General features: G+C 49.8%; 1 protein-coding gene across 1 annotated transcript in view; it reads right to left on the bottom strand.

Annotated features, from left to right (window-relative positions):
• LINGO1 (leucine rich repeat and Ig domain containing 1) overlaps positions 1 to 16,234 on the bottom strand; it is a 79,255-nt gene extending 63,021 nt beyond the window's left edge. Inside the window, exons 1-2 of the mRNA XM_007110808.3 lie at positions 16,107 to 16,234; positions 2,075 to 2,172 (exon numbers count right to left, since the gene is read on the bottom strand). The gene's annotated coding sequence lies outside the window, so the exon portion shown is untranslated. The remainder of the gene's footprint in view (positions 1 to 2,074; positions 2,173 to 16,106) is intronic.
• Between the last annotated feature and the right edge of the window lie 2,366 nt (positions 16,235 to 18,600).

The raw sequence follows: 18,600 nt of genomic DNA, 5'->3' as shown, positions 1-18,600 counted from the left end.
TTCACATATAAGTTGAAGTGGCCAAAAAACATACACAAATATGCTCAACTTCATTAGTGATCAAAGAAATGTAAAAGAAATCAGTTTTACCTATCAGATTGGCGGGGATTTAAGTGATTGATAATGTCATGGTTGGCAAGGGTGGAGGGAGGAGGCCTCTTGTACACGATAAGTGGGCACAAGTTTCTGGAGGTTGATCTGGCCTATGGATCAAACCTTGAAATGTGCGTGACCTCTGACCCAGACATTCCACTTCCAGAAACATTCTCAAAGGACCCATAACACAAGTGCACACAGAGGTACAAACTGGGAGGTTCCCTGAGTGAGGTTTATAAATAGCCAAACACCGGAAACAATCTAAATGGCCACCAACAGGATTAATAATTGATAAAATAATTTAAAGACTATCCATGCAATGGGCGTAAAAGGATAGAGAAGAAGGTTAGAATGATCTACACAATATATTAAGTGAAAAATCAAGTGACGGGGCAATATATCTAGTGTGATCTCATGTTTTTCCTTTTAAAATATGTTTATAAGTACACAGAAAAAAGTCTGGAAGGATATGATATATGGAATTAGTTAGCAGTGGTTAGCCCTGGCGAGGAAGAGATTATGGGAAGAGGTTGAACTGCATGCTTTAAATACTTCTACACTGATAGATAGATAGATAGATAGATGGATAGATAGATAGATAAACACATAGAGAACATGTTACCTGAACAGTTGGAAAAATGACTCCGCCTAAGGAGAAGACACTTCCTTTGTCTCCCCAAATGTTGAAGGATGCAGAAATAGGACATTCTAAGCCCTCATGATCTGGCCCTGTCTCATCCCTGATACCCCACCACCTCCACCCCAACACCCCCAACATGCTGGGTTCCAAGGTCACGAAACCATTTTCTATTCCTAGATCCTCTCACAGCTCCATACCTGTCTCACAGCTCTGATCACGGGCACAAGGGCCTGACCATCCCCGCCCAGTGACTGCCTCAGCCTGAATTCTGCTGTCAGAGAGCCAGAGGGGAAGACAAGGACCCCAAGAGCACTCTTAACAGCCAGGACTGCTGCCCCAGCGTCCAGCAGGAACCCCAGGTCTCTGCCCCAGGGACAGCCTGCAGGACCTGGGCGATTAGGAAATACCCATTGACTGTGGCCTGAGTAGGCTCCGTGGCCCTTGGCTCCAGGGCACCCTCCATAGGCACTGGATGCAGCTGATCTGAGGGGACCAAGGTGAGCCCAGCAGGGAGGACTGAACAGAGGAAGAGGGAGCCTGGGGTTTCAGCTCCCACTAGCATTGCCAGATTTAATAAATAGAATCGTATGTCCCATACAATACTGGGGACATACTTATGCTAAAAAAATGATTTGTTGTCTTTCTGAAGTTCAGATTTAACTGGACACCTTATATTTTTCCTGGCAAGCCTAGCTCCCACCGCATCCCAGCCCTTGGGGAACTTGGCCCCAAGCAGAAAGCCTCCCTCAACCTGGGGCTCCCAGGAGCAGCAGAGAAATGTCCTCTCTCAGGCCCAAAGACCGAGGGGATTAAAAGTGAGCAGGGCTGTTCTTGGTGCCAGAAAGAGCACCTCTGCCCTGAGGGTGTCCTGTAGAGAGCAGGGACCTTTTGGAGTAAGAGCCACCACTCACGGAATCACAAACATCAGGGGAGTGAGTACAGCGGCTCTGGCAGGGAAAATCCAGTGACAGCAAATGGATGAGAAACCTCAGATGCAAAACCTCCCACTGCCAAAGAAATTGGCGGGTGTGTACCACGAAGGATCCTTAACAAACCGCAGACAGCGAACATGTGAGAGCCAAACGGGGGGCCTCTCAGTGTCCCAGGGACGCGGCCTGGTGAGGATGGCTTCCTGTTGGAGTGGCCCACTTCCTGGAGGTCTGGGAACTCCTCCCCAGGAGGCCCTGCAGTGACTGGGGACTTCAAACCCCATGCTGTGCCCCTCCCCATTGCCCTGACACTGGCCCATTCAGCCGGGGCAGGGGTCCTTACACTTAGAGCCCTCCCACCCAGTGCAGGGGCATGAGGCAGGGAGAGCCCCCCTTGATCTCCCCCTACCTGGGTTAGACGGCACCAGGAGGCAAACAGATGGTTCTCTGGGGGCCCGAGGAGCGGCCGGAGGAGAAGCAGCCTGTCCGTCTCGGTCCCAGCATGCACTGTGGGAAGAGCAGGAAGGTTAGTGCGGACAAAGATGAGGCCTCTGCTACCCGGGGTGGGCCCGCCTCAGCATGGGTCCCCCAAGGCAGATCCTGACCCTCTAGACCAGCCCAGCGCTGCCTCCCACCTCAGGGATGGGCCTTGGGGCAGCGGCCTCCCTACCGTCTCCCAGCCCCCTGGACTGCCCTCCCAGGCCTGGTGTCCAAGGGCCTGTTCGAACCCCTCCCTTCTCACCATCTCACACTGTCTTCAATAGGTCAGGCCCATCTTGGCAAGTCTTGCTCAAAACACACACACACACACATACACACACACACACACACACCACACACCACACACACCAGAGGCAGCTCTACCTCGCTCTCTCTGAGGTTCGGCCCATCTTTGCAAGTCTTGTTCAAAACACACACACACACACACATACACACACACACCACACACCACACACCACACACACCAGAGGCAGCTCTACCTCGCTCTCTCTGAGGTTCCCTTTGCTACCCACGAAGTCTGTCCCCTGCCTCCTGGAAGCTTCATTCACATGTCCTCACCCCCAGCACCCTCAACCCAGGATGTCTGGCTTCTGTCCCACCACTGCCCACAATACCCTCAGCAAGGACCCCCACCTGACCCAGACTGCTGGGTCTCTGGCTGGCTGACCACTCCCTCCTGTAGGAGGCTCCTGACACATACTCTCCTCATTTTCATTGCACCCCTTCATCACTCCTCCTTACACATGGTCACAAGCTGCTTTTCCCATCCTCCCCTCCCTTCTCCTCCCTGGGCCATCTCACTCACACCAGTGTTTCAATCACCCTCTATCTATGCCCCCCAGTAGCTCCCATCATGCCCAGAGGAGAGTGGAGGCCCCTGACCTGTCTCCCACCCTCCCCTCTCCTCCCTCATCTCCAGCCACAAGGGCCTCCCTGCTGTTCTCTCTGCCTCCCTCCAGATCCACACAGGCCTGGCTCCTCCTCATCCAGGTTCAGCTCAAGACACCTCCTCAGAAAGCCTTCCCTGACCACCATGTGCAGGAGCCCCTCCTTACCCATGTCAAACTACCCTGATTGACTGATTTCTCATTTGGTTTTCCCTGTCTCAACAATCCCACAGTGAGCTTTATTTCCAGTCAGGTTAATTGAGGTATAATTTACTTGCAGTAAAATTTACCCTTTTCAGATAACAAATACTAGTGAGGATGTGAAGAAAAGGGAATCCTTGTGCACTGTTGGTGGGAATGTAAATTGGTGCAGCCACTATGGAAAACAGTATGGAGGGTCCTCAAAAAATTAAAAATAGAACTACCATATGATTCAGCAATTCCACTTCTGGGTATATATCCAAAGGAAATGAAAACACTAACTCAAAAAGATATATGTACTCCTGTGTTCACTGAAGCATTATTTACAATGGCCAAGATATGGAAACAATCAAAGTGTCCATCAATGGATGAACGGATAAAGAAGATGTGAGATATATATCTATGTAACAAAATATTATTCAGCCATAAAAAATAAGGAAATCCTACCATTTGTGACAACATGGATGGACCTTGGAGGCATTATGCTAAGTGAAATAAGTCAGACAAATACTGTATGTGGAATCTAAAAAAATAAAAATAAAAAAACAAACTCATAGGAAAAGAGATCAGACTTATGGTTACCAGAGGCAGAGGGTTGGGGGAGGAGGAATTGGAGGAAGGTGATCAAAACTTCCAGTTACAAGATAAATAAGCTCTAGGGACATAGAGTACAACATGATGACTATAGTTAACACCACTGTCTGTTATATAGGAAAGTTATTAAGAGAGTAGATCCTAAGAGTTCTTATTACAAGGAGAAAAAACTTTATCTCTTTTCTTCCTCCTTTTCTTTCTGTTGTATCTATATGAGATGATGGATATTAGGTGGTAATCATTTCACAATATATGTAAATCAAGCCATCATGCTGTACGCCTTAAATATATACAGTGATGTATGTCAATTATTTCTCAATAAAAGTGGATCAAACTTTACCCTTTTTAGTGCACAGTTCTAAGCTTTGATAGCTGCATACTGCCTGTAACCACTACTGCAATTAAGATACAGAACAATTCTATTAACCCCCAGATCCAAAAATCTCCATGAGCTGTCCCTTTGTAGTCAACTTCCCCCACTCCCTACCTCTCACAACCACTGATCTGTTTTCTGCCTCTATAGTTTTGTCTTTTCCAGAATGTCATACAAATGGAATCATCTATATGTAGCCTTTTGAGTCTAGCTTTGTTCCTTTATCAAATAATGCATTTGAGATTTACCTGTGTTGTTTCTTGTACCAGAATTTCATTCTTTTTTTTTTTAATTGCTGAGTAGTGTTCGATTGTTTATCCATTCACCAGCTGAAGGACATTGGGATTTTTTTCCAGTTTTTGGTGATTATGAATAAAGCCACTATAAATATTTGCATACAGGTTTTTGCATGAACATAAGTTTATGTTTCTCTTGGGTAAATACCTAGCAGTAGGATTGCTGGGTTATATGGTAAGCATATTTTTAACTTTATAAGGAACTGCTAGACAGTTTTCCAAAGTGGCTGTACCATTTTGCATTCCTACCAGCAACATATAAGAGTTTCAGTTGCTCTGTATCCTCACCAGCACTTACTGTTGTCAATTTTGCAAGAGTCATTGTAAGAGATACTCAGTGGTATCTCATTGGGGTTTTAATTTGCACTTCCCTAATGACTAATGATGATGAGTGATTTTTTTATGTGCCTGGTTTATTATTTTAGTACCATCACTATTTGAAAGTACCATTGATTTAATTATTTCTGTTTATTTTCCATTTCTCCCATCATATGTGAGAGCAGGGATCTTGGCATCTACTCCCCCAATATCTAGAAGAGTATCTGGTACTGGATAATGATGATGATGATGATGATGATGATGATGATATTGAGCATTTATAGAGTCCTTATCATGTGCCCAGTGCTGTTTTGAGTGTTTTACAAATATTAACTCATTTAATCCTCATAACCACCCTAAGAGAGACAGATGCTATCCCCTTTTTAAAGAGGAGAAAACAAAGGCAGAGAGAAGTAATTAACCGGTAGCTAATAAGGGACTGAGCCCAGCTTCAATCCCAGGTGTTCTGGAGTCAGAGTCTGGAGTCATAATCAATACGTTACCTGGCCCATAGCAGCCACATTTGCTAAAGGAATGAAAACGTGGAAGAAAGGCAACAACTTCAATCCAGCATGCCATGGACTGAATGTTTGTGTCCCCCCAAAATTCATATGTTGAAACCTGATCTCCAATGTGATGGCATTTGGAGGTGCAGCTTTGGGGAGGTGATTAGGTCATGAGAGTGCAGCCCTCATGAACGGGATTAGTGCCCTTATAAAAGAGACCCTGGAGAGCCCTGTCACCCCTTGTGCCATGTGAGCTCACAGCGAGAAGATGGCATCTGTGAACCAGGAAGCAGGCCCTCACCAGACGCTGAATCTGCCAGCGACTTGATCTTGGATTTCCAGCCTCCAGACTGTAAGAATTAAACTACTGTTGTTTATAAGCCACTCAGTCTCTGGTATTTTGTTATAGTAGCCTGAACAGACTAAGACAGAGTGGCTTCTAGATGCCGCCTCTTGGATTTTCTCCCTCCAAAGCTGAACTCATTCTCACTCTCAATCCTGCTTCTCCTCCTAAAAAATTCATTTTATGTTGGTGTCCAATGGGGATAAGAGGGGTGAGTCTGAGTCAAAACTGGAGCCTGATGGTAGAGAGCCTGGGCCTGCCATGGGGCTGATTCATTTGCAGGGACTCTTCCTCAAAGCTTTTCCCATCAGTCCCTCCCACAAACCCCTGGGCCTCCCCAGGTGGAGAGAATGAACAGGAAGTCATGGCCTTGGCAATTCTGAAACCCTTGCTCTGAGAACACCCCATAAAACCCCTGCTACAGATAACTTTACTGCTCACTGAATGTCTGGGCAGATTTTCTCCATGCCCTCCCCCGCCACAGAATGTCCCCACACTTCCTCAGCTCCTTTACAGGTAGTTGAGGCCATATGAGAAGTTCTGGCCAGTGGGCTGTGAACAAAACTGATGTGTGTCACTGCTGGGCCAATGCATTTAGGAGCCAGTGTGTGCCTCTACCATCTTCTCTTCTTTGCCACAGTGGCTGAAGAAGGCCACAAGTTCCAGATGGGGCAGCTACCAAATGGTGGCGCTTCTGTCAGCCTGGGTCCCCGCGTGACTAAATGGACCAGAGGCTGCCACCCTCCCCACTTCCCACAACGAACATGTAAAGTGAATTCATATGGTAAAGGAAGAAAGAAGAAAGGAGAAAGGAGCCTTGTCGCATTAAATCACTGAGAGTTCAGAGAGCTTGTTCGTGCAGCACATCACTATGCTACCTACATCCCCACTGGCCACATGGGGGCATATGGTTTGAGAACATGTTTGGATGACTTTCTGGGTGACAGAATTGTCACCAGACAAAAACACTAGTCATTTAGGGGCTCCATTTGGGAGCCCCTAAATGACTAGGATTTCAGTGGGGGATGGAATATCTCAATCACCAAGTTGAAAGGGTCGCCATTCGCAAGGGAAAGGGGGCAGTTCCAGGCCCTTTGGCAGGATCCACTAGCAGGACAATCCCCATCTGGGGAAGGGAGGTGTGAGCCGAGGCAGCTGGGAGCATCTCCATGACAGCTGAGAACTTGGCCTACATTCAAAGGCTTGAACTTGACTTTAGAACAAAGGCTGGAGTGTCTTGAGAGCTTTATCCCTAACTCAGGTTTGGGACCAGCTCTCAGAAAGGCGCTTGGACCCCAAACTGGTCTGTCCTGGATGGACAGTTTGGGGTCGGGGAGGGGCAAGGAAACTCCAACAGGGCCTTGGAGCCGCAAATGACAATGCACTGCAAGCTTAATTGTAGGTTTATATTTTGAACTTACTGACACTTTAGCAATTATCACCTTGAATGTTGTATGCTCCTGTGGGACAACACAGGGAATAGGGAGAAGAGGCCTCCCCTCAAAATAAGAGCGGGGCACTGGTAGACGATCTGAGGGGGAAAGCCCTTAGTTTATATAAAGCCCCTGTGACTTCTTGCCTTTTCCAAGAAGTAATATTTGGCTAGGGTAAAATACACTGTCTCCTGCCACACACCCCCTCCAGACTGGTACAATACGGCTTCTTCGAGGCCATTAAAAAGACTTCTTGAGAATGAGCGCTGGATGCCGGTGTCAATACTTGTCTACGTGTATCCAAAGGCCTGTGGTTTTGAAATGGGGCCAGGGTAGCTGGAAACTGTGGCCTTGCATGGCACCCTGCAGTGGTACTGGGGTGTGCTGGGGTGGGGACTTGGATCAGAGGCAGGGGTGGGGTTGTTTAAAGTGTAGAAGCCCCTGGGGCAAAGGTGGACTTGGTGGAACCCAGGGACCTGGGGACAGGGGCTTCTAAAAGAGCAGTCATAAGGAATCCTCTCTCAGAGGCTTTGGGGGTGGGGGGCCTGCAGTTGGGTGTGGCTGTTCCTTCAAAAGGACTGAAGCGAGTTTTGCCATCCTTTTGGCTAAGAATAAAAGGGTGTGACTGATACAGTTCAACTGAAAACAAAATCCCCCAAAGAAACAGGCAGTAACTGCTCCATTCTTTACCACGAGGGTTTATTTACTTGGGGGTTTATTTATTTCTTTAAATTTTATTTATTTATTTATTTTTTGGCTGCATTGGGTCTTCATTGCTGCACGTGGGCTTTTCTCTCTAGTTGCGGCGAGCGGGAGCTACTCTTTGTTGTGGTGCACAGGCTTCTCATAGCAGTGGCTTCTCTTGTTGCGGACCACGGACTCTAGGTGCACGGGCTTCAGTAGTTGTGGCACGCGGGCTGGCACACGGGCTCTAGGGCACAGGCTCAGTAGTTGTGGCGCACGGGCTTAGTTGCTCCGCGGCATGTGGGAATCTTCCCGGACCAGGGATCGAACCCGTGTCCCCTGCATTGGCAGGCGGATTCTTAACCACTGTGCCACCAGGGAAGTCCATATTTGGGGATTTATTTACTTGGGGGTTTATTTTGATGATGAGAAATCCATAATGATAAGTTTGGTGATTTCAGTGAGTTTTTTGGCATAGGAGAAAATCTAAATTGGGTGCAGACCTGAGATTTTAACCCAGTTTGGACACCTTGCACCTACCCTCATGACCACAGGATTTGCTTAGATATGCTAGTGGTAAGGAACCGTGCCCAGAATTTGCTGTGCTTTCTGCTTTTGTTTCCTACGGGCAAGTTTCCTGACAAATGATGCTGAGAATTACTCATCTTGGGGTCAAGGATCCAGCAATGGCTTGTGGCTAGAGTGGAGATTTGACTGGGCTGGGGTCAGCTCAGACCCCTGGCTCGAACGTAAACTTGAGGATCCCCACTCAGGGAGGAAGGGGTTTTAGATTTGGACCTTATGGTCTGGTATCCAGAGGCCTGGGCAATGTTGGGATGAACGCATTGGCTCGTGGAGAATGCCTGACTAGAACTGCTTGGGGGAGGATTCCGTGAGCACGACATGAATCGTTTTCCCCCGAACGGTTTTTGCTGACTGACTGGGCTTTAATTCACTGTCTGCTAAGGGTTTGGGGGATGAAAATAGAGGACGAAGTTTCAAAGGCAAATATTGAAAGAAGTTCCTGTGGGGAGCTGAGGAAGAGCTGGCACAGGAGAGAGGTGGCAGGTGGAGGGAGGATGGAGAGGGATGGGAGAGGGTAAAGGGGCACAGACATCACCATCTCGTCGCAGTCACCATAGACGGCATCCCGAGAGCTCCGCTGTCACTGGGCTAAGCACTTCCCATGCACAAACATGTTCAATGCCCACCAGCACCCTAGGAGGTGGTACTGTCACTGTCTGCATTTTCAGGATGGGGAAACCAAGGCACAGAGAGGGGGAGTAGCTTGCTTTATAAGGAATGGGGCTGAGTTTCAAACCCAGGCAGTCAGGCTCCAGCACTCATCCTAAGAGTCCCTGATGAAACTGGGTTGGTCAGGCTAGAAATGGATGAAAGGCCCCTCAATGCCATTGGCAGGAATTCTGTCTGTGGGTGGTTAGATCTAAGTTGTCCCCAAAATCCCGTTTCTGACAGTCACCAGCTCTGTGACCTTGAGCAAGTTACTTACACTGAGTCTGCTTCCTTATCTGTAAAACATACTTTATATGGTAGTAGAGATTACAGAGCATGTGTGAGTGTGTGTGCGTGTGTGCGTGTGTGTGTGTGTGTTGCCTTGTACAGTAATTGGTAGAGAACAGGAATTCCACAAAAAGTAGACACCCCTCCTCCCTGCCATGGAGCCACAGCACAAATGTGCTAGTCTCTAGAACTTCCAAGCATGGACATGGGCATGGACATGTATATGCATGTATGTACTCATATATCCACATGTCCCTGCCTGGATGAGCACTCACATGCACAGGCATGCATTTCCCTCCCTGGTCCTGCCCCTAACTCAGGCTGGTGGTGGCATCAGCCATGCAGTCCCCAGCCAAACACCCAGACATCACTCTCGAGTCCTTTCTTTCCCTCACTCACCCTCACATCTTCTCACCATAGTCAGCCAATTCCTGAGTATTTCTCAAACTCATCTTCTCCCGGTTCTCCCTCACCCCCACCCCAGCTGGCTTGCAGTCCTCGCTCCACCCACCCTCCACACAGTGGCAACCAGAATGACCTTTCCCGGTCACAAATTTGACCTCACCCCCGCTCTGCTTAAAAGCATTCCAGGAAGCCTGGCCAAGCAAGACGTGAAACTCAGAAGCCCTAAGGAGAAGTCTGACAGATTTGACAGAATAAAGATATAAAGCTTCTATATGGCCAAAGATACCATAAACAAAGTTAAAAAGACAAACAGCAGACTAAGGGAAATATTTCCAACACATATAACAGACGAACATTTTAAAATTCCTAATATACTAAAAGCTCCCTTTTACCAATAAGAAAAAGGCAAAAAGAAAAGAAAAATAAGCAAAGGATGTGAATAGTTAATTTACCGAGAAGAAAATACAAATGGCCAATAACGACATGAAAAGATGCTCAGCCTCACTGGGGAGAAGGGAAGTGAGTGTTGAAACCACAGTGAGATGTTCTCCTGGATGGGCAAAAATTAAAAAGCTTGATAACGTTCAGTGCAAGGATGACTGGGGAAATGGCTACCTGCAGATACCAAGCGTGGCCCAACCTTTTGGAAGAGCAATGTGACAGTAGCTATCAAAATTTAATAAGCATACCCTTTGCCCTGGCAATACCACATCTAGGAGTCTATCCTATAGAAAGGCTTACACGTGTCAGCCAAAGTATATATACAAGGATGTTCACTGAAGCATTATTTGCAAGAGTGAAAAATTGAAGACCACCTAAATATCCATCAACCCAGGACTAGTTACATAAATTACGTTATGTCCAAACAATGGAGTATAAGGCAACAATTAAAAAGAACATGGGAGATCTGTATGCAGTGACACTGACAGATGCCCACAACACACTGGTAAATGAAAAATGGAAGTCGTGGAGTAATGTGCATAATACAATTCCATTTCTTTTTTTTAGATAATATACAATAAGTATGTTTATAAAAGCACAGAAAAACTTCTGGAAGGAGGCATACCAGACCAACAATAGTGGGACCTCGGCAAAATGAGATTTAAGGGCAAAGAGGGAACTTCCCTTAATAGGACACACTTCTATACTGTTTCAATTTTTGCATGAGCAAACATTGCTTTTGTGGTTAAAAAAAAAAAAAGGAAAGGAAAAAAGAAGAAAAATACTCCATCCATGGCCCCTCAGTCCAAACTCCTCGGGGTGGCCCCTAAGGTCCCTCAGGACACAGCCTTTGTGTGCCACCAGCCTAGGTCTCCCCTTGTCCCATTCTTTGCCTAAGTCTAGATAGACAAGCTCAGCTCCCTTTTAGTCCCCCAGACTGCCTCTGGGCCTCTGTCCCTGCGGTTCTACCTTCCCGCAACGTCCTTTCCTGCCTTCTGTGCCTTATCTTTCAAGTCGTTCCTCATGTGTCGCCACCTTCTGGAAACTCTCCCTGAACACTCCCCCATACTCTGCCTTCTCTCTCACTCCCAGCAACGGTGACAGCCAACAACCAGGGAGGACACATGAGTCTGTGTCGGGGCTGTGCTGTATGCTTTACATTGTACTGATTCCTTCAATCCTCATAGCAACCCTAGGAAGGTCTGTCATCACCTCATTTAACAGATGAGGAAACTGAGGCAGAGAGGGGTTATCCAACATGCTCAAAGTCACACAGCCAACAATCAGCAGAGCCAGTGAGTGGTGCCAGGCAGGGCACCCGTGCAGCCCCCCAACAGCGCTCACCACAAAGTACCTATACCTGCCAGGCTTCAAGACTTGCCTGGGAGTCTCAAGGTTGAGGTTTGTCTTGTTCTTGCCCCCAGAACCTGGGCAGGTCAAGCATGCACAGGGAGGTCTGCTGGGCCCAGAAGCCAGCCCCCAATGCCACCCAGACAGGGTTAAAGGAAGCAGCTGGTCTCCTCAGGGAGCTGGGGCGGCGGTGAGGATGGGGGCTGGTACCAGCGCAGTTGGGGGCCAGCGGACCCAGGACTGCTGAGGAAAGGGACGGTTTGTGGAGCTGCAGCCCCACCCGAGGCGGGGACCCAAGCTACTCCCCGCACACCTACTGTGTGTCAGGCCCTGGGGGTAACGGGCCAGGGAAGCCGGGGGCCAGGAGACTACTCTGCCCTCCACGTGCTGTAAACTCAGACACATGGAGGCCAGGAGTCTAAGAGATGGACAGGCCAAGAGCCGTCGGATGGTGTTCGCAGGAGCGGGGGCCTGGCTTCTGATTGGGATGAAGCAGACAGGGGTCTCCATGAAGGAAGTGGCATCTGGGCCTAGCCTAAAAAGATGAAGGGGATCTGGGCAGATGGAGCTGGGGAAGGGAACTCCAGGGGGCTGGAACAGCTGGAACAAGGGCCTGGGGGTAGACAAGTGTGCGGAGCGTTGGGGAAGAGTCACTGGTTTTGGATGGAGCACAGGACAAGTAGGGAAGCAGCAGTGGATGCGGGGGTAGGGGTGCTGGGGGCCCTTGGAAGGGGCAGCTGCCCGCAGGCAAGGAGGGGGCACTCTGGAGCGGGTGGATTGCCTACGATCAGAACCTGGCAGGCAAATCCACCTTTGCAGTTAGCTGCAGGACAGTGGCCTAGCTCCCCACCTCGGCGCCCTCACCTGTGGAAAGACATGCACCTTCCTAGACTGCTGAGAGAATTCAGTGAGACAGTGATTTGCAGCACCTGGGACCCAGGAGGGGGGATGGCCACGTCTGGAGGGGGCGCCGCGCCCAAGGAGGCCAAGGTGGCTCGCGGGGCATCTGCCCATGTGATGTGAACTTGTGGGGGGCAGATGAGCCACAGGGCCTCCCAGCCCAGCAAAAGTATTCACATATTATCCTTGTGTTTAAAGTATAAACTCCGGGTAATGTCATTTCACACTCTGCACCTTAAAGAGACACGAGAGGCAGAGCCCCACGATCTTGAGCAGGTCCCTGCCCCTCCCAGGGCCTCAGTTTCCCCATGCGAGTGGTAGGTGACTGGTCGGGTGGCTTCTCCCGGCCTGGTTATTCAGAAGGGGTTGAGCCATGGAAGGAGGGGACCGGAGGGGCAGGGAGAGGTGCAGAAATCCAGAGGGGTGGGATTCAGAGAGGGGAGGAGTAGGGATGGAGGAAGGAGAAGACCCTCCTTCCTGGGGCTAGTCCCCTACCCAGCCAAGGCCCTCCTCACACCCCCTACTCCCAGGCCCACCAGCCCCCGCCCGTGCCCAGTCTTATTCACTCAGTTCGGGGTGGAGAAGTTGGAAGAAGAGGAGCCCCTCCCTGCCTCCTAGGGCAAGTTCACTCCCGGGAACAGTGGTGTGCAGGCCTGGAGGCGAGTAAGACCTGGGACCATGCCCCACTGGGCTACTTCAGGCTGAGTGTCATTAGGCAAGTCCCTGCACGTCTCCATTTCCTCTTCTGTGAAATGGATAAAAATGCTTTCCTTGTAAGTAATATTACCAGCCCAGTGCCCAGCACACCACCAACCTGCCCCAGAGGTGAGGCCTTTGGTTCACCAGGAGCTGAGCACGCCCTGGGGGAGTCACAGCCAGTTCTTGGAGGCAGGGAGAATCACTCACCCTAGGCACCCCCGAGACCCCCATGGGTGCCATCCTCCTCATCGCTCACAGGGACCCTATCTTAGCTGCTTCCCCACTGGCCCATCTCCAGCACCTCCCCCTCCCACCTGCTGCCAGAGGAACACTCCAAGTGAGGCCCACTTCGACTCTGATCACTCGGCTGTCATTGACTGCTTGCTTGTCACCTCCCCCACCAGCCCTGTGGGCAGGAACCACATCTGATTCATCTTATCCATTGCAGAGTGTGGGGTCTGGCACAGGAGTCCTGCCCACAGGCAGCAGAGCTAGCAGTGGGAATGAACAAACACGACCATTCACCCCTCCCACCTGGCACCTGTTGCTCTACTGAGTATCCATGACAATGCTGGGCTCATTGTGGGGCTGGGGTCAGAGCTCAGCGTGGGACCAGGATCAAGATTCAGTTTGTTCAAGATCAGGGCTCAGTGTAGGGCTGGGATCAAAGTTCAGTCTGTCCAGGATCAAGGCTCAGTGTGGGACTGGGGTCAGGGTTCAATGTAGGAAGTTTTCTGCTCCCTACCATGAAGGGCTCAGGACTTCTCCCAGCCTTACCCACAGCTTTGAAAACAACATATCCTATCCCTGGGGTGCTGGGGCCTGTCTTCTGAGTCTCCACTATGCCCACCCTCTACTCAGGCAAGGCCTGTCCTCTGCTCCACTCCAGGAAGCTATGCTGGGATTCCCATACTCACTATGCCCCAGCCACCACCTGACTCCTACAGAAGGGGCTCAAGGCAGGAAGTGCTTCCTTGCATCCTTAACTGGCCTTCAGAAACACAGCAGGACAGTCAGCCTTCTGGCATGAATACATTCCTAAGCCAAGGAGAAGTGGTTTGTGAGTTAGCTCAGATTTTTCTATTAGCCACCCCACTGTCCCCACTCCATTAGCCCAGATGATCCAGTGCCAACAGAGGTAAACCCAGGTCTGGCTGAACATGAAGGCGAAGGTGTTAGCTGGTACATGGCAGTGAGATATGCCACCCAAATACCTCCTCCTATCACAGTGCCTGAAATCCTCTGTGCTCCTTGCTTTAAGTGACTGTTGCTGACCCTCCTCTGAAACCTCCGTCCTGAATCAGTTTTCAGCTGGGTGCGGGGACTGCTGGATCCCTCAGCCCTGGGTGACTCAGGTCTAGCCCAGGTCTGGCACTCACAGGGCTCAGAAATGGGAGCTGAATCGGAGACTGGCCTGAGTGGGCATCGGAGCTGGGCAGAAGGCCGCGCCCGCCCCTCAGCAGCCCCACTCACCCAGCCAAACCCTCCACTACTACTCTGTCTGCTATTCTCAAGCAGAGGGTCAAGTTGGTTTGCTGGAAAGACACATGGTTATAATTTTAATTAATTAAAGAAAAATCTAATCACTGCATTAAACTTCTCATTACTCCACTTGAATACCCTTTAAGTAAATTTAATTACCAGAGGATTGGGTTTCCCAGCCTCTTTCATTAGCTTCTGATAAGATGAGGAATGGGAAGGGAAGAGAGTGGGAAACAGAACAATGCCATTTTTAACCCAAGGAGGGCAAGGTGGGCATTGTACTGGGGCTACCATGGTCAGGCTTTGGTGCCGCCCTGAGGACAGTCTTGGCCTTGGGCCTGGGGAGACCTCCACCCCAGCTGCCTCTAGAAAGGAAAAGGCCTAGCATTTGGCTGCAGTTAGCGCTGAATGCTTCATTTATGGCCACTCTTGGTTATTTATACCCCACCTCCTTCTAAAAGAGTTTGAGGCTGCTAAGAACAGCACAAACTGAAACATAAGAGAAGAAATCAGAACAAGGGAAAAACATGAGAGAGAAGAAGATGAAGCCAATGGCAAGACTACTGAACAACTGCATGCCACAGCATCCTGAGCACTTATCAGAAATGGGCCACGAACCAGCTATGAGCTTCCTAGCAGCCAAGGCAAAGAGAGCAACACACTTTGGCACTAATGCAGTAACCAATAGAGTATTCATAAGGAAATACACACTGAGCCTCAGGCTTTCCATCTGTAAAAAGGGTGGAGCTGGCGGATGAACTAAAGGAAATAACCATTGGCTGGAGCAGTAAGCAAAGGTTTCCTAGAGAAGGAGAGACCTAAACTGGGCCTTAAAAAAAAGGATAGGGCAGACTCATCTATAATAATCATTTGTTATTTGCCTCCCCCAGTTGGAGGCATCTCTTCCTGCCAGCAGGACCCCGAGCTTCCTTTGGGAAACACTCTCCCCCTCATTCCTGGTCACATGGTTGGGGAAGGACAGACCCTTATCCCCAGCCCATCCATGTTTCCAAGCCCTGCGGACCCAATTAAAGGAGCAGGATGATCTTAATCCTGCCAATAGGGCTCAAGAGATCAACTCCAGGACTTTTATTTGTTCTATCAGGAAAGCAGATTTTGTCTCTAGCCCAGACCCCAGATTTCAACCTGGTAGCATGTTGCCCCAGAAGCTGCTGGCAGATGTCTTATGATCACATCATGTGAAAAGCCACTAGGAGTGGAGCCATCACCAAAAAAGAGAAGCAGAGAAATACAGACAGAAAACAGATCCTGTTCACATTGTTGAAACCACCGGATCAAGCCCTGCCTGAAGCCCAACCTACCCCTAGACACTTCAGTCACAACAGCTGATAATTTCATTTTACTGAAATAAGATTTTTTGCTACTTGCAACCAAAGGGATCCTGACAGATACAGTGTTCAGAAATGTATCCTTCCTGTTCCAGAGACCAAGAAGGCTCAGACATCCCCAGGAGCTAGGGAGTAGGCAGGGTGGGTATGCCACCTACCGTGACTGCTATTGTGCCTGCTGAGTCCTGAAGCTTGAGGAGTCCCTTCGGCGCAGGCTGAGGTGAGGAATAGGTGTGGGAGCGGGTGCAGGGGCTGGACAGGGCCAGAGCCCTGGAACGCTGGCAGGAGGCAGACTCAAGGCAGCCAGGACATGGCTGTGGAGTCCCTAGAAAAAGGAGAAGCAAGAGTGAGCGGTACAGTTCACATGGAAGACAGAGGGGCACAGGGCGTAAGGCAGATGGTGGCCACACCTTGACAAAGGTGAGACCAAAGTCAGCCAAGTTTATCTTCACTTCCTCACATCTTGTATCTCATTTCCCCTATTTCCTGCCCCCTTCCCCTGGAGTACCTCCAGGCTGTAGGAGAGCATCTGTAGAAGGCCTTCCCTCTGAAGAGAAGGGAGGGCTGGGGGCAGGCATGGCTGGAATCCATGTGCTGTTGCCAGAGGGTATGTGCCTGGTGTGGGGAGAGGGCGGGGCGGGGTGGGGGGCGGCGCTTCACCCTCAGTGCTGTGGACTCATTTCTCACAGTTCCTCTCCCAGTGCCCGCCCAGAACCAGGCCTAGAGCCTGAGGCAACCAGAATAGGACAAAGCTGAGTGAGGCAGCTGCCTCCTTTGATATCTGGTCTGGACTTCCAAAAGAATCCTAGAGAGGACAATGCTTAACCCAAGGGCATGAATGGTGGTGTTCCAGGCATAGGCAGAGAGCACTGCAGGCCTTCCAAGTGCCTTCCTGTTTGAGGAACCAGGAAACCAACTACTCTGGCTTCACACCAGCCTCCCTTGGGCACTGTCCCTGGCTGGGGGGCCACTCCTCGAGGGGCCCACACTCTTCCCCAGCTTCTCTCTGAGACCAAGCTGGGACCTTTGGGGAGAGACAGAGGGTGAGGATATTTCAGACTCAGGACACTGCCAGAGGTCCTGGGCTTTGGAAAGTCACTAAACCTCTTTAGGCCCTTAATGAATCCTCTGATCTAAAGGATGCTGGCAGGGCTTCCCTGGTGGCGCAGTGGTTGAGAGTCCGCCTGCCGTTGCAGGGGACACGAGTTCGTGCCCCGGTCCGGGAGGGAGCAGCTGGGCCCATGAGCCATGGCCGCTAAGCCTGCACATCCGGAGCCTGTGCTCCGCAACGGGAGAGGCCACAACAGTGAGAGGCCCGCGTACCGCAAAAATAAATAAATAAATAAATAAAGGATGCTGGCTTTCTTCCCGGCTCCAGAAAAAGGCATGATGACAGAGATCTTGAATCACAGAACACTGGGCTGATTGGATCTCTAGAAATGTCTCTAGACCAGCACAGTCGAATAGCGCTTTCTGCAATGATGAATGTGTTCAATACCTGTGCTGCCCGATACGGTAGCCACTAGCCACACACGGATACTGGAATGTGGATAGTGACACTAAGAATCTGATTTTTTTCTTTTCTTTTATTCATTTATATTTAAATCAAAATAGCCACATGTGGCTAGTGGCTACCACATTGAATAGTACAGCCCCGGACCAATACTTGCCCAGTCCCTGGCCACAGTACCCAGATAAAACTGAGGTCCAGAGAGGAGAAGGGATTTGCTCAAGGTCACATAGAGAGTGGCAAAGGCAAAACCCAGAACTTAGGTCCTCAGACTCCTAGCCCCGACTCTCCACAGCACCCACTACCCTTCCCATGGTGGCCTTCTGTTCTCCCATCTTGCTCAGCACTGTCACGGAGTGTCTTGCTGCCCCACTACCCATGCTGCTGCTCCTGGGGTAGGGTATCAGGCCGCTTTTGAAGGGACCTAACTCTCCCAGCCACTGCTCCTGGCCCATTCCCTAGCCCCCCAGCAAAGCAGCCTCAGTGACTATCCCTGAGGGTGGCTGGGGAAATCATCTATCAGAGAAGAAGTGCTCTGGGCACAGAGCTGTTCACTGCAGGGTTACCAATAACACCAAAATGCTGGAAGCTGCCTAAACATCCCACACTAGAGATGACAGAGTGCATCATGACACCTCTGTTGGATGGAATATTACACAGCCATTAAAAATGATAAACACAGAGACTGGTAGCAGCACAGAGCAATGTTTACCTAACAATACTGAGCAAGAAAACAGAAAATGGATGAGGGTGGGGCTGGGTTGCAGCGGTGTGCAGGTCTCTGCGCTCACGGAGCCCACTTATATCTATTACCCCCAGCCCGCACCGCAGCATCACAACCTCCAGATTTCATAACCATTCTATAGATGCAGGAGCTGAGGCTTCGAGAAGCCACACACATACGCCTGGTTACATGGGGAGTGAGGGCAGAGTCGGGGCTCAAACTCTTGATTTCTGACTCTAAGGACAGACTTCCACTGTGCCTTTTTGTGCCATGATGGTGGCATTAACGGTGCCCTTTGTCTTCTATTAATTAACTCATCCTATTTAACAAAAACACATTCTAAGTGCTTTACAAATGTTGGCCCATGTGGTCTGTACAACAACTGTATAAGGAGCAATTTATACTCTTATTTTTTGGA

The sequence above is a fragment of the Physeter macrocephalus genome, chromosome 11, assembly GCF_002837175.3.
Source record: "Physeter macrocephalus isolate SW-GA chromosome 11, ASM283717v5, whole genome shotgun sequence".
NCBI lineage: Eukaryota > Metazoa > Chordata > Mammalia > Artiodactyla > Physeteridae > Physeter > Physeter macrocephalus.
Note: the sequence above shows the minus strand (reverse complement) of the source record. Positions and strands in the feature narration are given on the sequence as shown.